Genomic DNA, 6,000 nt, shown 5'->3' with positions numbered 1-6,000 from the left:
AATTAGTTTGTCGCAGCCAAATAATTTTCCAGCAAAAACATGGCTTCAGGACTTCGAAATCTCAGAGCAACGTGATGATCAGATGGTCGTGCTGAGGAGCATTTTCCAGCTTGCTATACGAAAAATAAGTATACACAGTAAACTGGTCGATCAACGTCGTACAAAATATAGACGCATCTTTGGATATCTATCCTGCTGCTGAGGATGGAATCTCTGAATTTTTCTCACTCTCAAGGTCCAAGTGACTATGTTTCGATTGAAGCATACCTGCTTGATAAGGAGGACATGTGTCCGCTGACTTTTATATTACTACCACTTAGAATAGAGCAAATCGGAGAAATTTCAGCAGAAAATTACTCCTGGTGTCAGGAGCCCATCTGAGCCGAGGAGGTCGACCAAAAACATTGAGTGACGTCCAGAAAAAATGAAACATATACCTTATCTCTAAAGAGGAGGTGAAGATAAATGAATAATTGATTGGTTTAAAAGTTTTAGTTTCAGTTTATTGAATATGCCTTAATCGTTGTACAAGTATTTTGATCTCAGTTCTCACAAGTTACAAACTAGTATTGTGGTAGAAGACAACAAGAAATTCTAATCAGAGATTGAATATCACATTACAAATCTTAGGTATGTCCTTCTCACAACTTACATGTTCATCCTTACAGTGTACAAGTATTTTGGTGTCAGTGTGTACTTTATTACAAGTTACAAACTAATATTGTGATGGAAGACAACAAGAAATTTTCATCAGGAATCAAATATCACATTACAAATCTGATATATGTCCTCCTAACATCTTACATATATATATCTTCACAGTATACATAATCTGAAGCAGAATGTGAAAAATGTTATACGAGATAGCTTTCATTGTAGTTTGTCAGTACAGTTTGTGATTTGGCCTGCGTGCAAGTACAATGACATTCTGCAGGAAACGATATTTATCGTATTTTTTATTAGTATATGATGTAACCTGTTTTGAAATAAGTGATGAATAAATTGATCACTCCGTTTTTTGATTCATAATTTTTCTTTTGTTGGTCTCAGGCACTTTTAGATGTGTTTTTCGCGTTTCCGGTGGTTCAGTTAGAAATCCAGAAACAATGACACAAAATGATTTCGAGACGGAAGATTTTCTACCCGACAACAAAAGTAAACAAGCCCTTTACATTTGTATAGAAAATTTTGACGACTTTGACTAATTCATCCATTGTTTTATTGATTGCTCAAGATAATATGTTCCCAAGAATTTGCACAAAATCTCATCTAGGTTTGCAGTGAAAGTAAGGAGATCCAGAACGTAGCGATTTTTATATTCTCAAGCTGTAAGTCCTTTTGATGAGATTTATCTGCCGTCTGAAGTTATACGGCTTGTGCTGTTTTCCCGAATATGTGTTTTGTTGGTAGAAGAAAAAGTCAGGGTAACAATGATCGCCCAAATCATCGCAAACAATAATACATTTTTTTAGGCATTTTCTCAAGGAATATCAAGAATAATTTCGAAACACGCATCTTTAATATCGAATCTTTGTAAGTGTAGTGATTTATCAAAGTCCTAGTGCTTCTGTTTTTCGACTTTCTCTATTCTTTCACATTACAAAGATGCGATGAATACTTATATCAACTTCACGTGACTCCAATAATTTACAATCCATATACTCTTACATATTGTACCACTAATCATGATAAAATACAGAATACAACTAAGACAATAATAATCGCATTTTTGACTGTACTAAATCTAGAACAATAATCAATGGTCGTCCATCAAGTTACATAAAAATATCGTACACTGACAATGAACAAAAGTCGTGTATATCATTAAACACAATTTTACATATAAATTAGTAATTTTTTTTCATGGAAGATAAACTGTTAAACAGAAACAGTAGTGATTATTGTATTAAATAAATCCGACATATTTCACTAGGCAAACATTCTCACTTTAGGCGATGTTACGCGCGTTTTTTCTTTATTTCTTCTTTGTCTTTGGTAGCAACAATTCACTTATAATAATCGAAATGCGCGAGTCGCGAGTAACTGCAAAACGCACTTCCGGATCCCCGAGCCGTTTTTCCGGCTGTTCAAGGCGCCACCTGTTCGCCGGAGCAGTTTCGGTCTCAATTAACTCCTGAAAGGTTATAGCCTCGTCCTCCGCTATTAACGACGAGTCGTTTGGATCTCCACTCTCGTTCCGGGATTCCAGATTGGTACGTTTCGGTGCCCTCTCTCAGGGGGTGGAAAATCAAGGGGTGAGAACGCCAGACCAGCCAGACTCCTCCGCGCCACTTCCCAGATCGTCTTCCTGAAGAGGAAACAGTAAACGTTATTGTTTGCCAGCGATATGTGAAGTCACGTGTCAACAGGCTACTTAAAACCTTTTATTGCACCCTTCAACCTGATCGCTAGCTATTAAGCTCGAATGAGTTTTGAAGCGCGAAGAAAGAAATTGATTTAAAAAAAGAAACAGAATATAAAAGTGATTATCCGGTCATAAACTTTCATTCCTTGTATGATATTCAGAAAAATGTAATTTAGAAGTTTAGAGAAAAAAAACAAAAAATTGTCCAAGTAGGGTGAAAACATATTTTCTTTCAAATCTCTTCGTATAATCTAAAGCAAAGTTCTCTCCAATTTCACAGAATGCAGGAATGAAAATTTTCTCCTCTTGTATAAAACAAAGCATTTTCCAAAGAATTAACTTGATTTGACAAATGTATTTATTCAGTTTCGACTCACTGAATTTATTCTAAAAAATATATATATATATATATATATACATATATACATATATATATATATATATATATATATATATATATATATATATATATATATATATATATATATATATATATATATATATATATATATGTACCGATCCATTTACATCAAATAAAAAAGGCAAATAAGATACTGATTCAAACTGAATAAGTACCAATTTAATTATAAAAAAATTGTTAAATTCTTACGAAATGTTATTAAATATCAATAATTCAATCTACCTCAGTGAATTTTATATCCCTGACCCTTCTTCGATTCTCTTTATCGTGTAACGGGCTTCGACATCAATCCAGAGAACTTGTGATTTTGTCTTGCAAGTTTATCGGTAATTTTCTCCTTTATCCTGGAACAAAAATCGAAGTCGGCAACCTTTTATTCGGAGAATTTGCGAGCAGTGAGTCGGAATTTGATAAAAATCGTTCGTCGTGGGTATCTAAATTCTAAGGCAGGAAAACACCGGGAGGACCACCCGGACGTGTGCGTGATAGCATGTAGGTACCTGCCTGCAGTGTTCATGGATTCAAGGCGGCACGCGAGCCTTGCCGTTATTGTTTCTATCCATAAACCATCGTCAAGATAATGCTTATCGACGCTTTCTACCCTCCGGTTTCCCCCTTTTTCTCCTGCTCCTCCTTCTCGGCACCAAGAGCCGTGTTACCCACCTGCAACACGCTCCGATTTTTACTCTCCTCGTATAATTGTCCCGCTCGATAAGTTTCCTCGTGTTACATTACTCCTACGATTTCGCTTACACACCTACGAAGGTTTCATTTATGAATCTGAATTATACTTTCGTGCATGACATTTTTTTTATTTATTTATTTTTTTCAGATTTCTAAACATTCGGAATTAACCTGTTCGCTTTAAAATGAAAAGATTAACTCAAAATGTCTTTATTCGCGTAAAAAATCACCTTTTCGACAATTATAAAATGTTTTAGAAATGTTGGTGCGATTCCACTTTATTTTTCTTCAAAATTTCCGTTTTTCTCGCGAAGTGAAAATAATTGACGGCAATTGATTTGTCAGAAAATTTTGATTATAAATTATTTAATACACGATATATCTCGAGAAAATTGTAAAAATTGAAAACCAAGATTGTGAACTAAGGTGTATGAAAAACGAATCAGTTAAATAATTTGAGTCGTAATATTCTGACAAAAATAAGTAAATGAACGAAATCGTCACGATATTCATTTGGAATAGATCACCTAAGAAAAAAAAACAATAATAATTTTTACAGACTTCAGGAAATTGGAGCGATATATATTTATATAGAATTTTGAAAACACACGTTACATTTCTCATCTTGACATAAAAAACAAAAAAAAAATCGATGCCAACGACGTAAAATCCATTCCACGCGACCAGATTTGCGGATATCGACCATGTTCTGCACATTTGCATACTTAAACCAATCTTAAACCGTCTTGAAAATAGTATAACTTTCTATTAATAAGAGAAAAATCTGAGAGTGAGATAATACGGGAAATGCAAATTTATTAATTCGAACGTCGAGCGAATATTCTAATACGATGCATAAACGGGGGATGAAAAATATCGCCAGGAGCGGATGAATATCGACTTTCGATGACCGAACAGCGATACTACGCAGACAGCCGTCAATTTACTTAATTAGTCCAGTCGGTTACGTAAACGGGAAAAACCATTTTCACCGCGCTCCGTATTATACGTACAGTTTCAAATTATTGGATAAATCTCATTCCAGTTTTTTTTTTTTTTTTTCTCTTCTCTTTTCTATTCAGTTCGGTTTTTGTTTATTTTTCATTATTTCATTTTTTCACCCCCTAATTTTTTTTCACTTGGACCTACCGCAGAAGCCATTAGCTAATTAAAATTGCCCTCGATATGAAACCGTTCTGCAATTTGACTTCATTGCCAATTAGAACCTCGAATATCGAGGTAGAAAGAAAAAGATGTATCGGTAGTATAATTGCAAACATGCTGGCACTTTCCGTGTATACGTTATAATATATATATATATATATATATAAAAAAAAAGGTCGCTCATCGCAAATTTTTATTTTCCATTTAAATAGCATTGGAAATGTTTTGTTTTATTTAGAATTTTGTAGCTAACAAACCAATAAACAAATCCAACTGACTCGTACATATTTTTATGAAAAATCTAACGCTCTACAAAAAGTGTTTCTTATCATTTTTTTGATAAATTGACGCCTTCTAAAGTTATTCAAGCTCAAATTGCAATTTATAGTAAAGTCGACTATTTTTTTTTTTTTTTAGTTTATGGCAAAATGTTAAAACTTATTACTAAATATCATCAAATTTTTCTTAAAAATTCTATAGTTTGCGATTTTCTATGAGGAAAGAAGTCTGTTAACAATTTTTAATTTGTAAAGCTCTGCTTTCAATGATATCTATTCTGCCTTTAAAGGTAAATTCCTTTTCAAACATTGTAGTTTAAAATTTTCCATTTCATTTATTGGAAAAAAAAATTTTAATCGCATTAAAATTGGTTTGTGAGCTGCAAAATTCCAGATAAAAAAAAGCGACCTCTAAATATTAATATTTAGCACAGATAATAAAGCACACGTATAAAATGATGGGGAAAAAATATTTACGGCGTTTGAACGAATACAGTAGGATAAAAAAATTGACGCGAAAAAAGAAGTCGGAGAGTAATCCGAACTTTAATCGTTCACGGCTCGGCAAACTGAACCGCTCCACGGGTGTCAAATCTTTACGGAATCACATTAAATTCACGCCTTGTTATTAGGCTCGTTGGGTTTTCTGGCTGTGGTCCAAAAGCCGTCTTCACTTATTCCCGACTTTTTCCAACCACTGAACGCTGCTTCCTGTTGAACAAATTTATGAACCTTATAGGGTGAGCGCAAGCAGCATTGAAGGGTGAAGGAAAGAAAATGCTGATTCTCCGCTTTTAGTTCGAACCTCAAATTTCTCGACTCTGATTTTGAAAAGTACCGTCGTTTTGTAATTCATCGAGCAGAGATCAACGGTTTCAAAAATTTTCTCATCAGTTTCAATTAGGATCCTCCGTTCGAGGAGTTTTTTTGTCGGTCAAAAAACTTGATGAAAACTTGAACTATGCAAAAAATCAAAAAACTTGATGGAGTATAAAGTTATTATAACTTGTATCAATTTTTTGAATATTTTTCTAAGAATGTGATATTATCGTCACTACGGAAAAGTAGTGAAGTACGGAAGTTTATTC

General features: G+C 33.8%; 1 protein-coding gene across 1 annotated transcript in view; it reads right to left on the bottom strand.

Annotated features, from left to right (window-relative positions):
* Positions 1-692: 692 nt before the first annotated feature.
* Positions 693-6,000, bottom strand: part of LOC124308645 (dynein axonemal intermediate chain 3-like) — a 74,261-nt gene continuing 68,953 nt past the window's right edge. Inside the window, exons 13-14 of the mRNA XM_046771531.1 lie at positions 3,009-3,130; positions 693-2,308 (exon numbers count right to left, since the gene is read on the bottom strand). The gene's annotated coding sequence lies outside the window, so the exon portion shown is untranslated. The remainder of the gene's footprint in view (positions 2,309-3,008; positions 3,131-6,000) is intronic.

Source organism: Neodiprion virginianus, chromosome 7, assembly GCF_021901495.1.
Source record: "Neodiprion virginianus isolate iyNeoVirg1 chromosome 7, iyNeoVirg1.1, whole genome shotgun sequence".
NCBI classification, from domain to species: Eukaryota; Metazoa; Arthropoda; class Insecta; order Hymenoptera; family Diprionidae; genus Neodiprion; species Neodiprion virginianus.
The sequence above is the reverse complement of the archived record's forward strand: the minus strand, read 5'-3'. Positions and strand labels throughout refer to the sequence as shown.